Genomic DNA, 19,255 nt, shown 5'->3' with positions numbered 1-19,255 from the left:
TTCAGACAGAGTAAAGAGTAAGTGCAAAGGCACGGAGGCAGAGCAAGCTTGGCACATGCAAAGAATAGCAAGGAGGCCTTTTTGGCGGGAGAGGAGTAAGCATGGAAGAGAGTAGTGGAGGTCAGGGAGGTGACAGAGACCAGATTATGAGGGGGCTTGCAGGACATTTTAAGAACATTGCTCTTGACTCTGAGTGAATTGGGGAAACCATATAGGGTTTGCAGCAAAAGAATGATGTTACCTGACATGCTTTTTAAGGATTATTCCAGCCATTGTATTGAGAAAACTAGTAGGGGGATTAGTTAGGACACTACCTTGCAAATCCCAAGGAGGGTGACTTACGGAGTATATTCTAAAGTTAGACATCAGAGGGTTTCCTGATGTAGAATACATACATACATATCACATAACACATATATAGAATATGTAGATGATGCAGAATATAAACGAAAGAGCCAAAGATGACTTCAAAGATTTTGACCTGAGTAATTAGAAGGATAAACCAGACATTAACTGAGTTGGGAGAGACTGTAGGTAGAGCAAGTTGGTGGTGATGGTGGGGAGACCAGGTGTTCAGATATAGATATGTTATTTTTGAGGTATCTATTATGCATCTAATTGGAAATGTTAAGGAGGCAGTTGGATATAAAAGCCTGGTGGGGACTTCCCTAGTTGCGCAGGGGACACGGGTTCGAGCCCTGGTCCAGGAAGATCCTACATGCCGCAGAGCAACAAAGCCTGTGTGCCACAACTACTCAGCCTGTGCTCTAGAGCCTGCGAGCCACAACTACTGAGCCTGCGTGCCACAACTACTGAAGCCCGAGCGCCTAGAGCCCGTGCTCTGCAACAAGAGAAGCCACCGCAATGAGAAGCCCGCGCACCGCAATGAAAAGTAGCCCCCACTCGCTGCAACTAGAGAAAGCCCACGTGCAGCAACGAACACACAATGCAGCCAAAAAAAATAAAATAAATTTTAAAAATAACTAAATAAAATAAAGTCCTGGCGTTCAGGGGGATTTTATTTTATTTTTATCCTAATAGTATTATGTAAAGGAAACGTAATGGGCTTTTCTCCTCCAAACGATATATCTTCTTAAATGCCTATATCCATCTCTCTCCCTCTCTCAAGTTTACCCCAGTGTGCCACCAAGTATTATCATTTTCTATGGAAAAGTTTGGGAAGCACGGTCCTAAGAGTAAGGCCCTCAGGCCTGGGCAGCTGGGCGCCCTGAGTTCTAATTTTGCTTTGTTTGTGTGTAGAGGCATCTATTCCGATTGGCCAGAATCAGTGGCCTGCCAGTTGTTAATATTTCAGACCTCACCCCTGGTGGTGACAGAAAGAGCACATGATTTAGAGCCAGGAAGACCTGCCTTTGTACTTGCTTGCACTCTCACCAGCTGTGTGATGGTTGGGAACATTGGTCTGGTTTGCCAGTTCATTGGTTGTTGGCCGCGAATGTTGGAACCCCCTGAATCAAGTGATTCTTGGTAGGAGTCAGGAGCACGTGGCCTGCTAACCCTCAGATGATACCGCTTGGGAATTTGGATTTGAAGATGGGGATATGAAGGCACAGGCAGAGTTTGAAATGCATTTCGGCCAAACTGACATCATCCAGTGTCCAGTGTGGTCACTGGACTAACAGACTCCTTCTGGTGTGGTCTTGACCCTCACTCTGCCACCTTGGTTCACGCACGTGTTCTAAGCTTCACATACATTCTGTGAGCTACCCATATCTTGCCCCAAATTTCCTTTTCTGTTTGAGTTGGCTAGTCAGTTTTTGTTGCTTGCAATCATGATCTCTGACTGAAAAACTGACCTAGGACAGGCTACTTACCTTCTCTGTGTCTGTTTTCTCTTGTTCTCAGTCATCTCTAAATAGGGATAATATCTATTACATGGACTCGAAGGCAATAAAATTTCAAGCACCTAGCATAGTAGTTGGCCAACAGCAGATGCTTAATGTTATTTCCCAATAATAGAATTCTCTTTCCCTTGGTTGGCCTTGGTTGCTTCATCTTGGAAGTGAAGATGACAGAGAATGCTAATTCATCTCATTCTCTTGAAATCTCTTAAGAGGACAGCAGACTGGTACATAAGGTCACAAGCCATGGGTCTGCTTAAAAGGCTAGAGAATTAGGAACAGGGCAAAATTAGGGCAGTCGAGGGCTTGCTGGTGTCAGAAGGAGTCTCCTTTGCTAGTCCATAACTCAGCAGATCACAGGCTATGTGCCCCTGGTTCCTGAACATTCTGCAGTGCGGAGGCTGTGGCCTCATCCATCAGCCTGCCACGCTGGTGAGCAGACAGGAGCCAGCGCAGCACCGCCTGAGTCAGCCGCGGAGCAGTTAGTTCTGGGCTGGAGGCTGAGGAAGAGTGAGGTGTCGGTTCCACCAGCACCTGGCATCTCCAAGGCTGTATTAGCAGGGGGCTGTCAATCTCCAGGCAGAAAAACAAGAGACAGAAAGGAGAAGAAACAATCAAGAATCAGACAGCAACAAGAGAGAGGGAGCGAGAGGCTGAAGGACTATTTTAAATAATGTTTGATAAATTACCTGCCTGTCCTGGCCTCCTCGTAAAGGACATGCTGTGGAGTGGATGTTTGCATTTGACAACTCGCCAAAACAGCGGGCTGCGGGGATAAGGCAGACTGGGGCTGAAGGAGACAGCTGTGTGCTCTCTGAGAAGGGGCCGGGGTGGGGGGCCATGTCCACTGGTCACAGGTTCAGGTGTGACCACCCATGCAGTACCGCGCACACACACGGAAATGTCTATATGTGTAGGGAATGTGTTGGCCACACTCTTTCATATGCACAGGCACACATAAAGCCCATAGGATGCCCAATCCATGCTCCACATGGGATCCTGCCCCGACAGGTCAAGGACAATGGCAAACTACATTCATTGGCTATGGAGCTGTTTCCAGGGAGGCCAGAGAAGATGCCTAAGCTGTGAGTAGGCACCTTAATTGTTGGTGAGGGGAGATGGGTGCATTACAATTTTCCAGATGTTAACTGCTCCCTCCGGCATCTTGCCTAGATCTTTGTGGTGCCCTAGGAAACCCTCCAAAGCCTATCAAAAAGGAAAAAAAAAAAAAGAGGGGGACTTCCCTAGTGGTCCAGTGGTTAAGACTCCGTGCTTCCACTGCAGGGAGCACAGGTTCCATCCCTGGTCAGGGAACTAAGATCCCGCATGCCGCGCGGCCAGAAAAAAAAAAAAAACGCCTATTAATAAGGATAATTAATTAAATAAACAACCTTTTCTAAAAGTGGTAAGATTACTATAGGAAGGATGTTTCTAAATGAGGTATCTAGGTCTGGCTGGATGCACAGCTTCTGAAGTTGTGCCTGCATTTCCTGACTTCTAACCTGCCCTCCCTGCCTCCCCTAAGAGAACCATCTGGGCACAAGTTAAGCATGTCAGATTCTCTATCAGTAAAATGGGGACAATATTACCTACTTTTGTTTGCCTCAGAGGGTTGTTATGAAATTAAAAAGAGATCGTGTCCATGAACATGGAACATACAGGTAGATTGTTAAGAGAAGCTTCAGGTTGTCATGTAAAATTGGAAGACCTTGGTTGGAGTCCCCACTTTCTTGGGACTTAGGCAGAATGTCTAACCTCTGCTCCTCGGTTTTCTTGACACCTACCCTACTCTACCTTGGTGTCATGCAGATCCAGTGAGACTAGGCATGTAAAAGTGTTAATATAACTGTAAAGTGCAGGCCTGGCTGGATTGCTCTGTTGATGATGGGACCTGGAGAACCGGCCTTCTTCCAGGTGGTGCTGGAACGAACTAGGGAACGGGACAACAGCTGGGGTGCTGGCAATCTAGGATTACAGGGGTGCCTGCTGCCCAGCGAGACCCGTACCTTTCTAGTGGGATATTCGAGAATTCCAGTGGCAACTAGCCCCTGACCTGCTGGAAGAGGCTCAGTGGCGTTGTGATATTCCTTCCCTGGACTTCATGACCAGAAAGGGCAAAGCTGGATGTTGCTTTTAGAAATCCCACCGATCCCACTGACTTGACAACAGATCCAGTCTTCTTTATTCCTTCCTTTCCCACAAGTCTCGGGATTCCCTACCAATAAGGTCCAGGAGACTTGGACATTCTTGAGGAGTACAAACACTAGATCCTCTTGCATCTCCAAATTTCCAGTTGCACAGTGCCATGCCGTGCTTCTTTGTCCTCGTCTGTAAAGTAAGGACAGCATCAACCTCTCAGGGAAGCTGTGAAAATTCACCCAGAAAGGCCACCCCAGAATGAGAGGCAGAGCAGGGCCTGAGCCTGGCTCCCCACTGACCGGGGAGCTTGCTGCCACTCAGCAGCCTCGCTGTACACGGGGTTCACTCCTGCCTCAGCAAAACGACAAAGGGCTACATGTGGAGGGCCTCTGGGGACACTCACAAATGGCTGGAATAGAAATGTTAAGTCCAGGAATGCCATCTGGAATTCCCTTTGGACAAGTAACCCAAATGGGGATCAGAAGACTTTCCTCAAATAAAGCTCAACCCCCAAACATCCTGCGGTTCAAGAGACCATATCCACGGACTAGGAACCAAGTGTGCCTTCCGCTGGCTTCTGGGCCTCCCCTGGCTTTTCTGACTCATGAGACTAACAGCCTTGCAATGGGACTGCTCTGGGAAGGTGAAGGAAATGATGTAAAGGAGGCTACGGGAGTCCCGGCCAGCTTTCCCTTGGTCTTGTCCAGCACAGGGGAGCAGGGCAGTGAGAGGCGGGGGCGATACGTGGAGGAGTGGGCCGGGGAGGAAGGGAAGAATGTGCTGAACTGTTCTCCCACCCCTCCGCAGAGCTGTGGCAGCCAAATGCGGGGCCTGGCCTGCCCTCCTACTCTCTGCTCCGAGCCCTGCCTACACAGATGCCTCTGCTAACCAGGGGAGATGACCCCTGCGTCACCAAGGAGACGGCAGGACTGCTCCCTTTTATCTCTGATCCACTCGCTGCTATCTCGCCCATGGGGGAAGATGGTCCAAGCATTCGTTCTTTCTTGAAATGCTTGTTGAGATCAATGTGCAGGCAGACCCAAAGGGGAGCCATGTAATGGGAACATCGTCTTCCAAGTTCCAAGCTCTCTCCCAGGACTCCAGAAGGCCAGCCGTGGCTGCCTGCCCAGCGAGAGCCCCACACAGATTTCTGCCGTATTGTTAGGATTTTCACCACCAGTATCAACGTGCTCCTCATCTGGTGGACACATACATCTCTAATCGGACTGTGAAGGAATGTGCAACGGTGGGAAGAACGCTGAACTTGGGGCAGGAATCCCAGGTTATAGGCCACCTCAGCCCCTCACTTGCTGGGTTAGCCATTCCTCATCTGTGAAATGGGATGAACAGCACCTGCTGCTCTTGCTTTGTGGGCTCAGCTGAAAAAGTGCAAAATCACTTTGAATGAAGAAAGAGAAGGCATACGCTTTGAACACCTGCTCCATGCCAGGTGCTTTCCTATGCTTCTTCCCCCACTTACTGAGCGCTTTACGCCCCTGATCTCATTAATCCCTTCGGTGGCTCTCTGGGTAGCTGTTCTCATCCCCATTTGACAGATGAGGGGACGAGCCTTGGAGAGGTTAAATAAGGTGCTCCAGGTCTCACAGCCAGTAAATCGTGGAGCCACACTGTCCTGGACCCGCAGTAACAGTGCCACCTGGGACCTTGTAAGGAATGCAGAATCTCAGGCACCATGGCAGACCTCTGAATCAGAGTCTGCATTTTTATCCAGGTCCCCAGCTACCTGTTCTACACCACGCTGACTTTCAAGTATTCAAACGCAAGCCCCAGTACAGGATGTTGTGAATAGTACGATAACCTCTGGGGTAAACTCTCCCTCCAGGAGAGGTTTCTGAGAAACTCTGGTTCCTGTGTCTTGGGATCAAATCCTACACTCCATGGCAATTTCTCAGGACGTCAGAAGCCACAGGCCCAACTGGGCTGCCTTGAAGGACATGCTAGGGCGGTCTGGACAGCCATCTACTGGTCCATCCTGCGCCTGGGCCGATTCTCCTTCCTGGAAGTGAGGCAGAAGAAAGCCTGCCTTGTTAGTTCTGGAACTTGCTTCCTCAAATGAGTTTCTAGCTGGGAAAGATGTGTGAGTTCCAGGGCCCGGGCAGACTCTGAAGTGTTTTTCCTCCCCATTTATTGCCTCCGGACTCCCACAGGGCGGTGATTGGCTGTGTGGCCGTCTTGTACAGGTTTAGAAGCCACTCCTGCCAGGGTGTTCCAGTAAGTGACTTGATCTCGGCACTGGCACGAGGCTGGGCTGTCGGAGCTGCAGCTGCCTTGGCCTCACGCGCCCCCCTCACGGGAGTCTTCCAGTTATTTAGCTCCACCAAGGACTCGGAGCCAAAATTAACAGAGTCTCCTATGGGCCCTCAAAGCTCCCCACCCACCCAAACAATCCGGCTCGCTATCCTTCAGCAGATAGGCAGTGGGAAGAGGGCCTTGGCTGAGCCTCCCTTCCCCGCCTCCCCCCCGCCTCCCCCCCCCCGCCCCGCAACTTACCTCGCTCCAGGGCTGCGAATAGGCTGCTCCCAGCCTTGGCCTGGGGTGACACGCCTTCCCTCTGCTGTTCGGTGCAGGAGATATCTGGCACAGAGGGAAAGCAACCACAGAACACCATAAAGGCCAAGCCTCAACTAGGAGACTGGGGCACCTGAGCCTCCTCCTCAGGGGTTAGGTCAGGTAGGTTAATCCCAGGGGTGGGTGGTGGCAGGGTGGCCCAGTGATCAGTGTCCAAGCATTGGAATTAGACACAAGGGTTCAAGTGCAGGCGTTAGCAGTTAACTTCTCTGAGCCTCAGTTTCTCTATCTGTTAAATGGAGATAATAATGCTTGATAGTATCCACCTCTAGTAACGAGGATTTAATGAGATAATGGATGTTCAGAGTTTAGCAGATGCTTGACAAATAGTAAGCACTTAATAAACTGTGGCTGTCATTATTATTCACTAGGCCTGTCCCTGCTGCAGAACATACAAGTTAAAAAGAAACTTAAAAACAGAAGAAAAAGCTTATAAACAGGAGCTAAAGAATATAGTTGATATTCAAAATACTTATTCTGAGACTCTACTGTGTGCAGGACATTAGAGAGATGACGAGGCATGAGATGTGGCCCTGCCTAGTGTGCTCACAGAGGGGCAGGGGGACGGCCAGGCCACATGCTTAGAACACAGGGTGGTAAGTGGTGCCATTGGGTGGCATGGAACCTAGCCTGGAGATGCGGGGAAGAGTTCTTGTGGGAGGTGACAGCAGAACTGATCTTAGAAGATGAGTTAATGAAGCCAAGAGGGCTGGTGGAGCAAGGGGGAGAAGCAGAGCATCACAGGAAAGGGGTGGAGAGCGAATGCACAGGCACGGGGGTGTGAGAGCGTGTGGCACCCTCGGGGACTTGCAAGCAGTTCTTGTGCCTGGAGCCTGGGGAGGGGCGGGTGCACGGGGCAGGGCCCGATCCCCAAGGACCTGGTATGTAGGCCCAGGAGTCAGGACTGTACCCAGAGTGCCCGGTGCACAGTAGGTACCAAATAAATATTTACTGTCATCAAAGAAAAGATAATGCCATGCCTCTGAAGGATTGTAAGCTAGGGCATTGTGGGGTCAGTTGTCAATTCAGACAGAGGCAGGGGGAGGGGCTGGCTAGGAGGGGACCCATCCTGGAGGCCCACTCTGTGTCCAGGAGGGAGCTGATGGGGTGGGTGCAGAGGCACGGCAGGCAGGGTGCTGCCATCCCCCCAGCCATGGGCTCAGGGGAAGAGCGTGGTGTAACTGATGAGATGGGACCAGACAGGGCTAAAACTCCATTATGGAGACATGGAAGATCACCAGCTTGATGGAGAACAGAAAGCGGGTGGCAGCAGGTCTGTTGCCCGGGGAAGGGGAGGGAGCAGGCACGTGGGAAAGGCAGATCTGTTCGACTCGGGGATGCCCAGAACAGAAGAAGGACTCCAAGAGAACCGCAGGCCAGGGCAGGAACGGGTTCCTCCTGTCTGTAGGGTACTGGAGCCCTGACAAACGCCCCCAGGGGTCAGCTTCTGCACCTCTCCCGATAATCCTTCATCCAATCGGCACTCACCCTGGGCCAGGCACTGTGCAGGGACCCACTGGGGAAGCACAGGGGAATGGCCTTGGCCCCTGTTCACCAGGCTCTCCCAGGCCAAGAATGCCAATAGAGCAAGAATTATAGTCATCGCCCCGTGTTACAGAGGAAAAGACTGAGTCCCGGGACCTTGTGACTAGCTGAGAGATAGCTTGGGGCAAAGCTGCACCTCAGTGTTGGTATCTTGCTGATAAAGATGACAAGGCTTTCGGTACATCATTCCACCTCCCTGGAGGAGGGCCCCCGAAGAGCAAGGTTGTGCTGGCAAAACCCTTCCTGAGGTCACCAAATGGTGAGATATTCAGTGACAGAGTACCAAGATGAGGATGGAGAAGACTGTTGTGGGATGTCGGGGGCCACGGCATGCCTATAAGGAGGCCATCACCTTCTGGGGACAAGGACTCCTATGAATTCAAATTCAAACGTTTGACGGCGCAACATTGTATTTCATCTTCAAGTCTCCTGCTTGAGGACTCCAGCCTCCATACAGCTCTCTGGCGCTGCCCTGCCCTTCAAGAGGTCCCTGATTGTCTCCATAATGGTCCCCAGCACAGTTTGAAACCCGTTCCCAGGAGAGAGCAGTGAGAGAAGCAAAGTACCACTGCCCCTCCGCGTGTGCCACCTGGAGGGAAATCTCGCAGGGCTTCAGCCTGGTGGCAAGCGTCCTTTTCACGCAACTGGGGTGGACCAGCAAGTGCTCTCTCCATCCTCCCAGGGCCAGACAAGGGCCCGAGAGCAAAAGGAGGCCCAGATCCCTTACACCCGGCAGCTGGTCAGAGAATGAAGATAGTGAGCGGGAGAATGAGACACCGCACAGACCAGAGCCGGGTGTACTCAGAGATGGACAGAAGGGGGTGCCCTCACCTCTGCCTTCTGCTTCCTTCTCCCCACTCCCACCGGGCCACTGACCCCCAACCCAGTCCCATGATTCATCCCTGAGACAGAACTCGATGGATAAGGAGCTTTGTAACTCTTCACGTTCCTGGTGTAGGAGCCGGAGTCCCAGCGTCCACGATGGAGTCCCACTAGGCCAGGGAGGGTGAACTCCCTTCCCTGTAGACCTCCATCCCGGGGTCATTGCCCCTCTGTCAGAAAGGATGGGCACTACTGCGCCCTCCAGAGAGTGGGGTCAGAAGGGGAGAGACCATTCCATCTAATGCAACAAACACACTCTGTTCATTCATTCACTCTTTTAATAAATGATTATTTAGCACCTACTACGTGCCAGGTTAGCCTCCAGGAATGAACCAAACAGGCACGGGACCTGCCCTCAGGAAGCTTGCAGTTCAGGTTTTCGCACACCTACTATCTTGGAGGCGGGATGTGAGATAGGACCCCTGCCCCGGGGAACTCATGCTCCAATGGGAGACGGAGCGCACACGCAACCCTATACCAGAATGGCTCTGGCGGGTATATAACCTAGACACCAGCCCGGGCCCAAAGAGGCCGTGCCCACGACACACGGAAACTTCCACATTCTGAAAGGCGAAGGGTCCATTCAGCCTTCCTCAGCCATCTCCTTTCTTCCAATACCTTTTGCACCAAGGTGGTTTTCCTGATGTCAGACCTGAACCTTTCTAGCTATACTTTGAAATAACACACTGCTATTTTCAATCACCATGGCAGTCCTGCTTGCTCCAGGGAACTTCTACTTACGGATGTATACCAAGGAAAGGGTGCCGGGGCTGGGGGCTGGAAAGGGGCCTGGGGGTTATGACCCAGCCCCACCACCTAAAGTGCAGCTCTGGGGCAGCACTTGACCTGTCCGGACCCCTTCATTTCCCCATGGGGATGTGACACCTACAATAGGTGACCCGCAGGGTTGTGAGGCCCTCGTAAGTTAATAAACGCAAAGCAATAGCAACACAGGCAGAAAGTAGCAAGCTTCAGATTTGAACCCGGGTTCATTCTAAAGTCAGACGTCCCAAACACTCCCCAGCTCTGGCTGTCACCAAAGCTCTTTATAGAATTTTAAAAACACACCATGATGACTCTCCTTGGAGAAGTCCGGCGTGGGAATGCTTCAGGCGGTGAGTCCAGAAGCTCGCGCTCCTCATCCCTCCTCTTGTTTTGGGTGGTAGCCCCTCTCACTCTCCTCTGCCCACTCCCCATTCCCTCTGCCACCCAGGAGGGGCTGGGACACCCAGGACAGCCAAGCTGTTGTTGCGAGATTCATTTATTTTAATCCAAGTTACATCTCCTCGGCTACATTTCCATCCTGAAACCATCAATATTTCAGGACTATTGCTCAGCCCAGGGTGGCAGAGATGGGCCCCTCCGTGTCTGAGCGGCCGCTTCCAGTTAAAAAGTTCACCACAGAAAATTTGATGCCTAATAAATTGGAGACTTCCCTGCTTTAAATCATTTTTAAACCACAATTGCCACCCAAAATATAATTATTACACACTGGTCTTTTGTAACAGAGAAATCTCATTAAAACGATTCCATGCTGAAAAGGCAGGTGGGAGGGGGAGGTGAAGGGGTGGCAGTGGTGGTGGCGGTGGCAGTGATGGGGGCTTGGGGGGGCTGGAGGAGCGGGAGGCCTGAGGAAGGCTTGGAAAGGGCTGGAGGATGCTCTTAATTACAGATTGATTATTTCTGGTGATTGAGCACAGAATATAATCAACTCAACATTTTCAGACCAGAGCAGAAGGGGTGGGGACAGGCAGATGACAAGGACTGAGGAATCTTCCAGATCTTTTATTGTGAGCTGAGCAGCTGACTAAGGGGTGGGCCTGTGAGTGGGCTGGCGGGGCACGAGTGGAGTGGCGCCAGGCCTCCTCCATCGAACTTCTGGCTGGTCCCTGGCCTAGGAGGGTGGCTGCAGAGTTTTCTAGGGGCTGCAGAGCTGTTTACTTCATCCTTACAGGAGAGCGGCTGCACCGCTGTTGGGACTGTGGCCAGTTGTCAGGGAGACAGGACGCAGGACTTAAAATCAAGGGTTCACATCCTGGCTCTGACCCTTGGGAGCTGGTCCCTGTGGGGAACTGACTCAGCCCAAGCGCCCGAGCCTCCGTTTCCTGGTGAAATGGGCCTAGTCCTGCCCTCCCAGCCCTGCAGGTCTGCGCTGAGGCTCACCTGAGACAATGTATATGTAAATTGCTTTACCTGGCAAAGAACAGACTCTGGAAAATCTGTCCAACCTAAATTTCCTGACAAAGACCGGGCGATGTGGAAAGCAGCTGCCGAATGAAATTTCGTCCCTGGGAGAAGGTTAAGAACAAGGCAGATGCTCCTTTCTAAGGAAAGGTGTGGGGAGGTCCTGGGTGGTTCTCCTCCGGTGCGGGGGAGGGGGCCGGAGGTTTGGTCTCTGGGAACCCCCAGTTGGGCTGCACAGTCACTGCTCTGGAGCCAGTGCTGGGCTCTAGTGTGTCTATGGGGTCGGCACATTCACTGCCAGAGGCTGCGTCCCGGGCCGATTACCCCTCTTCCATCACCTGTCCAGTAGGTGCTGGGGAAGCCACAGGCCCATCTCCTCTCTGGGGCTCAGCCTCTGCTTCTGTAAGTTGAAGGTGATAATAATAACTGTTTTGCTTCCTTAAGGAGGACAAAAGATCTGCAAGGTGTGATTATTATGATGTGTTCAACATCATCCTTGTGACTGACTGGCCCACGGTCGTGGAGGGAGAAGTGAAGGGGCAGGGCCTCCTTGTTGGGGTTCTTGCCTCTACTGTTTAGTCCTCCCTGAGGATTGAGAAGGAGGTGTTCAGGCTCTGCCTACCCCAGGGGTCCCTGCCTTCCACACGCACCCCCCCAAGCACGTGTCTCTGTGATTGGCCGGTCAGCCCAGCCCCCTACAAGCTGGACAGGTTCAGAATGGGTGCGGTGGGTGGACGGGAGGCCAGGAGCCCTCCAGCGGGGGCAGGAGCACGCGGAGGGCACCCGTGTGCGTGCTGGTGGGACTATGGGTGGCTACGTGGGCGGAGGGCCCCTGTTGCTCGGAAATAACTCGACTGCACAGCGGTGACGGGGACAAACCAGTCTGTGCAACCTAGGGTGGGCTGCCGCCTGAGGGTTGCCAGGGAAACCATGGCTGCTGGAGCCCCCAGCCATTCGCCTCTTTGCCATGGAGACAGTGAGATGAAGGCAGCGAGGGTAACAGAACAGGGGGCCCCCACCTCGAGCTCCGGGGAAACAGCGGCCCCCGTGCCTATTACTGGGGGAGGGGGCGGCCTTGGGATCAATTTTACGATTACACAACCATGTTCAAATGTCAATTCCTTCTCTCCTGCTCGTGGGTTTCTCTCCCTCCGAGTCGTCAGTCTATCCCCCTCCTCTCTCCTGTTCCTGGCTCGCATTTCATGTTCACGCAACACTGATCTTTGAAGAATGAAATTTGGCAACAACCGAGTGCCTAATGTGACCTCATCCTGTCTGGTGTTTTCGGGAAAGACGCCTCCTGGAAGGCAGGGAGTTGGGGCGGCGGGGGGTGGGGTGGGGTGGGGGAGGTGTGCCCAGGGTCAGAGGCCAGGAAAACCAGCTGTGGGCTTTGTGGACTCTCCAGATTTCAATGGGCCACCGCCCACGCATGGGGGTGCCGGGGGAGGGGTGCAGGGTGGGGCATGGGGCTCACTAAGACCTCTGCTGCCAAGCTCATTACCATCTCTGGGGAAGACCTTTAGCATGGGGCAGCTCTGGCAGTTTCTAGAAAACCCTTCAAACTTTCTCCCATAGCACCAGCATGCAGTTTCCCTTCTAACTTCTGGGGTACCAGGAGGTAACTGGTTAAAAACCGGGTTGGGAGGGTTCTGTTGAGGTCATCCTGCTCAGCCCCAGTCTCCAGACAGGTCTCCCCTGCAGGGTCCAGGACAAATGACTGCCCCCTCCAGGGTCCACCACCCTCTCACTGCAAGGTAAGCCTTGCTCTGGGGAGAAAGGTGCTTCTAGCTCCTTGAAATGAACGCCCAGGCTTGTGTAGGCAGAATGACCCTTTCGGCCTTCTCCCCATCCCTGCCCTTTACACTGGTCTTTTCCCATTTCCCAGTCCCCCAAGACTTCGTTCATCTGGAAATGGTTTTTGTTTCTTTATGTTTATCATGAGTCATTGGCTATTACTCCAGGTAAGCGGAGAATTAAGAGCCACTGACCAACTTATAGGCAACGGTTCCCCTCATCAGCTCCTAGATACTGACCTGGTCACCATGCCCAGCCCCCCACCTCCTCCAGCATGGCCCCCATCCCTCAGTTCGGTTCCTCACCCTTCCCCCTCCTACTCTGGGTACCAAGTTGTTGGCCAGCACACCCTGCCCACTGGCCCCACTCCACCCAACCCTGTCCATCTGTCCATCTGTTAGGCTCTCTGACTTGTCTCTGCTGTTTGATGTTCAAACTGTCGGCTGTGACAATCGTATCTGATCTTTAACAATGCAATAATGGAATAGTGACTGGAGGGACACTTGGATAATCAGCTAGCACAGGCTCATCAGTGGCACAGAACAATCACAGCGATGTAATAACAGATCCCAGGAAATTTCAATTAAACCTGGAACTTTGTTAGGGTTTCATCTTATTTTCAGCACAGCGAAGGACAGCGTAATTGCAATCAACTAAAGCCAATGCAAATCTCTTCCAAAAGCCCCTTCCCCTGGGTATGCCAAGGAATTAAGTCCCGCTCTTCCTTAGCTCCTGCCCATCTTAATTCTGAGCAATTTAATGAACTCCTTCTCTGCCCTGAAGAATGTTCCAACTGAGTCCCTGGCTCCTCTAAACAACACGATCATCCTGGCCTCTGGCTGTAATGATAAAGATGATGAGGCTAAGAATTAGCATTCATCCAGGGCTCGGGACATGCGCCCAGCACTGTGCTAAGCCCTTTATATGATGCATCTCATGGAAAACTCACTGCAGTTTATTGAGGCACTGATTAATATTATCGTCATTTTACCTATGAGGTCACTGAGTCTCAAAGTTGAGAAATATGCCCTGGGTAACACATCTTGAAATATTAGTGGTGCAGCCAGAACTGTAAGCCAGACCTCTCTAGGTCCAAAGCCCATGACTGCTTGCTCACTTACGCTCTCTCTCTTTTCCCCTCCCTTCCTTCTTCTCTCTCTTTTTCCCTGTCTCTCTCCTTTCTCCTGTCCCCCTCTGCATTAGGTATTGGGGGAGCCTAGAAAATGCAGAAGAAAGGGTAACCCAAGGATTGTCCTCCCTAAGAATCTCATGTCGGGTCCTTGGTGTCCAGTTTAGGGTGAACAGCTGGGGAGATTTTTAAAGAACAGTTTCCCTGAATGCTGCCCCCAAATCAAAGCACCAAATCAGAATCTCTGGGAATGGGGCCCAGGCATCTGTATGTTTGCAAAGCTCCTTTGGTAATTTTGAAGCCCACTGTGCTCAAAACCTCACCCTGTGCTTCTCCACCTTGCTCTTGGGGATGTGAACCTGGGCCATTGGCTCAGCCTTGCACCCCATGGGTCTCAGAGGGAAAGTGAACCAGAACAAGGCTCCTTCTGAGAAGGTGTGTGCTGACACACCTTCTACGACCTCAGCCCTGGCTTCCATTTCCTCATCTCTGATAGGAAAGGTTGGATCAGGCGGTCCTTCAAATGCCTTCTAGCTCCAGCCGCCTGAGGCTTGAACAGAGGTTTCCCAAAATGGTCAATTCCTGGTCCCAAGTCCATGAATTGCCACAAGCTTGTCTGGGAGGAAATTCAGGGCCAGGAGTACCTTTTCAGGACCCCTCGTCAGTTTCTCAAAAGTCAAACCACATTATTTCGTACTTGCCTTTAAATTGACTCTCTTTATTTACTTAAATGTTTTTAGAAACTAAATCTTACATCATTACTATATATGGAAAGCCATAGCCCCTGCCACAAATCGAAGGCAAGAATAAAAATTTCACCATCTAAATTCATCTCCTGCGTCATCAGCAGTGTATAGCCCACACCAGCTCCAGTCTTCTTTCCCAGGCAGCTCCTCCCTTCCTTAAGCGTGATCCTGACACCTAACAACCTCCGGTCAAACTGCAGACCCACACCACTCACTCCTACAGGAAAGACTCAGGGAGGGTCTAAGTCTTGAAGGATGGAACTGTCTTTTCACTCATTGTTTAGGAAGCTTGTCCTTTCAGGGGGACTAAGTCTGCAGCATTGTCCTTCTCTGAACCTCAGTTTTGGCACCTGCAAAATGGGTATCATGAGACAGAAGTCACAACTTGGGCTTCTTGGTGGTATGAGCTTGCTTTCTCCTCTCTCCCCAGCTCTTATCATCACAGGGGCAGGGGCAGAACTAACTTATGGAGAGGAAGCAAAGAAGGATGGTTGTGTGGTAATTGGAGGGACTTCAGAAAGAAAGTCCTTGGACTTCAAAGTAGCAGCCTCTCCAAACTTGTGTGAGACACCTGATCTGTCACCATTGGCAACTTAGAGTTCTGGGTTTCAGGCCCACCTAAACCCTTTGGGCTCTGTTTCCTCACCTGTAAACACTTGGTAAACCTCAGCTAGACACTAAAAGGGCTATGACCCCACCCTGCCCTCTTGGAGCTCCATTCCAGCCATGGGGCAGACACATGATAAAGGTGCACGCTACACAGTGCTAAGTGCCAGCTCCAGCGGGTGATCCCAGGGCAGGAGGGGGAGTACTCAGTACAGTTTCCTTCTGCAAACTCCCTCCTCTCACCCTTCAACTTGAACAGTGCCTATACATGCCCTGCATAAAATGTGAGCTCTCCATCTTGTCTATTTGGGGTCCACTTGTGAGTGGCAGCTTCCTAGAGGTGAAGAGCACAGGCTTTGGGGCCTCAACTTAAGATGTGTGTCACTCATGGCAAAGTATTGACCTTTCTCAGATCCAGTTTCCTTATCTGAAGGATAGGGACCCTCTAAGGATTACGTGAGATGGTGCCTGCATAGTTATCAGCACAGAGGATGAAAGAGTTAGCCCTCCACTTCCCTGGTGGCGCAGTGGTTGGGAATCTGCCTGCCAATGCAGGGGACATGGGTTCGAGCCCTGGTCTGGGAAGATCCCACATGCCGTGGAGCAACTAGGCCCGTGAGCCACAATTACTGAGCCTGCGCGTCTGGAGCCTGTGCTCCGCAACAAGAGAGGCCGCGATAGTGAGAGGCCCGCGCACCGCGATGAAGAGTGGCCCCCGCTTGCCGCAACTAGAGAAAGCCCTCGCACAGAAACGAAGACCCAACACAGCCATACAAATAAATAAATAAATAAATAAATAAATAAATAAATAAATAAATAAAAAGAGTTAGCCCTCCAGAAACATTACTTGTAGTTATTATTGTTTTCTCTGGTAGAAATTCTAGTTTTGGAATGCGACAGGCCTGGTTCAAATGCCGGATCTACAGCTTGCCATGCGTATGATCTCTGAGCCTCACCTTCGCATCCATAAAGAGGGGAGATAATAGTGGCCTCTCAGGCGAGGATATCAGAGCAAGGTCTTGAAGACCTTGAACCACCACCTTGGGCTGAGGGGAGGCCACGCGCCCAGCTGGCACAGGGCAAGTCTGGACAGGGCAAGTTCAAGGTTCACCTGTAAGCCCCCTTCCCCGTCTACACTGCCCCACACTCAGCCCAGAGTTGCCCTTCTGAGGTGTTTTTGTTTTCTGATGGTCACTCTCAATGTCAGCCTGAGCCCCATGTCACTGAAAGGACAGACCCGTCCTCCACGGATCTGGATCAAGCCTGGTCACCTACCGTGGACAATACTGCTGCTGACCATGACAAGGGGGCTGCACAGTCCAGAGAGGAGGGGGCAGCTGCCCCAGGTGAGCTCAGGGCGGGGGGCGGAGGGGAGGAGAGGAAAGGAGGAGGAGAGAGGAAAAGATGCCCTCCCTTCTCCTTCTCTCCATCTGCATCCCCTCCCTGCTCATTTAAACCCTCACCAGCTCTTTGAAATTCTTCAAGAGGCAGCGGTGGTGCAGAGGAGAGACCCGGAACTTCTCGTAGAAGACGCGTGTTGGAATAGCTTCTGCACTTGCTGCGTGAAGCTGGATGTCCCTCCTCAGGGTTTTCTCATCTATGAAGGGCGATGGTGCAGCTCTCCTCCAAGGCTCACCGGGAGGAGTAGATGAGAAACTGGCGGAGTTACAGACTTCTTCTTCTTCTCTTCCTCTTCTTTGAGTCCACAGATTTTCAGGAGCTGCAAGATTTTCCCTCCCACCTCTGGGCCCCTCTCTGCCTCCCAAGCCAGGACACACTCACCCCACCACCCTGGGTGACGCAGAAGCAGATTTCAGGGGTCACGAACTCCCGAAACATTAGGACATTGATGATGTAATTAATCAGCCCTTCTCTGGGCTCTGGCTGGGGCAGACCTGAAGGCCCCTTTCTCAATAATTAGAGAAGGGGGAGGTTATTCCTGCCCCAGGAACATTCACATTAGAGCACGTGGACAAAGACGGCCTGCCTTGGAAGGGCACACCCCCTGCTCCGTGCCCAGGGGCTGGGACATGCCCTCTCCTGACCCCACTAGAGCCGCCTTCTCCCTCACCTGGCATTTCTGGCTGCTTGTCCTTGGTCCACGCTGCAGCACTGCACACCCCATACAAGCAAGAGCCTGTTTGAAACAAAATCCTTCATCAATTACCTGTAAAAATGAGATGGAGAGTGCTGGGGACAGAAAGAGGAATTTATTTATTTGTTCTCTATGCTTTGAGTTAGTTTTTAAATTGTCCTTCTGTAGACAAAGGCATCTCTCCAGCAGCTCAGCCCCAGATCACGGCAGCTAATCTACATCCGGCGAATCAAAATAGCCTCCAAACCAGATGGAGACCTAGAGCACACCAGGAAAGCAGAGCCAGTTCTGAGTGCTGAAAGGGGGATTTAAATAGAGTCACGTGAAGCCTTCTTGGGATTTTCTGGGGCAAGAGCAGGGTAGAGAAGGGAGACTGGAATTGCCAGGACTAAGAAGATGCAGGGATGCAGAAGTTAAGGAAGGGAAGCGAGAGTTCACTCTGGCACTTTCCCTATAATTTTCTTCAAAGCCTTGAGTGGGAACAATCCTCCCAGAGGTCAGGGTGTTGGTGTGTCTGCAGTGCTCAGATGGGAGCAGAGGATGGAGGTTTTGCGTGTTTCCCAGAGACAACATGGTGCTGAGGAAAAGCATGAGCTCTGGAGCCAGACCTGGTTTTGTGCTACCCATGAAAACTTTGGATGAGATCATTTGCTCCCTTGAGCTTCAGCTTCCTGGTCTGTAAATTGGGATTGCGATATTTATCTCTCAGGGTTTTGATGAGGCTTAAGATAAGAAATGTGAAGCACTGTGCCATAGACAGAATGTTTATGTTCCCCCTTCCCATGCCCCTCAATTCATATTTTGAAATCCTGACACTCAACACCCAAGATGATGGTATTAGGAAGTGGGGCCTTTGGGAGGACTTGAGGTTGGAGCACTCGGGCCTGAGACACATGTTTTTATAAAAGAGACCCCTAAGAGCTCCCTTGCCCTCTCTGCCATGTGAGGACACAGCAAGAAAACAGCTGGCTATGAACCAGGAAGCAGGCTCTCACCAGACACCAAATCTGCCAGCATACTTACCTTAGACTTCCAAGCTTCCAGAACTGTGAGAAATAAATTGTTTTGTAAGCCACCCAGCCTATGGTGTTTTTGATAGAGCAGCTGGAAAGGACTGAGACACACCCAGGAACCGAACAAGTGTTTGTCCTCTATCCCAAGACCCCTTCCCTGGAGTCCCCTGTGGGGAAGGGTATTTGGGGGCATGGTCGACCTTTGCCCAGTGGAGGAGGAGAGGTTCAGTTTGGGTCCCCTCACAGTCCTAACTCAAACTTCAGTTTCTTCTCTGGGCCAGCATGCCCTATCCCAGAGCTCCGGTGTGGTTCCAGGCTGACAAACGAAAGTTCACTTCCAGACTCAGAGTCTGCGAGAGGGAAGGGGACGTGTCTGTATCCTCGCCACTGTAGCACCAGGGCCAAGCACAGTGCCGGTACACAGTAGGCGCTCAGTAAACACCTGCTGATGGGACAACTGAGTGAGTGAGTGATTCCAGAAGAGGAGGAGGGGGAGTGTCTGCATGAGTGTAGGCTCCGACCGCCAGTGACAAAGCTTTGGAACGAGGGAAGTGACTCTTATGGTGCACTGTGGGAACATCCCAAAATGCCCTTATCCGGCAGCTGCCCCAACTCAGCCCCAGCCCCAGGTCTGTCTGTGTCCCTGGAGCGGGGGTCGCTCGGAAATGAAC

The sequence above is a fragment of the Eschrichtius robustus genome, chromosome 11 (genome assembly GCF_028021215.1).
Source record: "Eschrichtius robustus isolate mEscRob2 chromosome 11, mEscRob2.pri, whole genome shotgun sequence".
Classification (NCBI taxonomy): Eukaryota; Metazoa; Chordata; class Mammalia; order Artiodactyla; family Eschrichtiidae; genus Eschrichtius; species Eschrichtius robustus.
Note: the sequence above shows the minus strand (reverse complement) of the source record.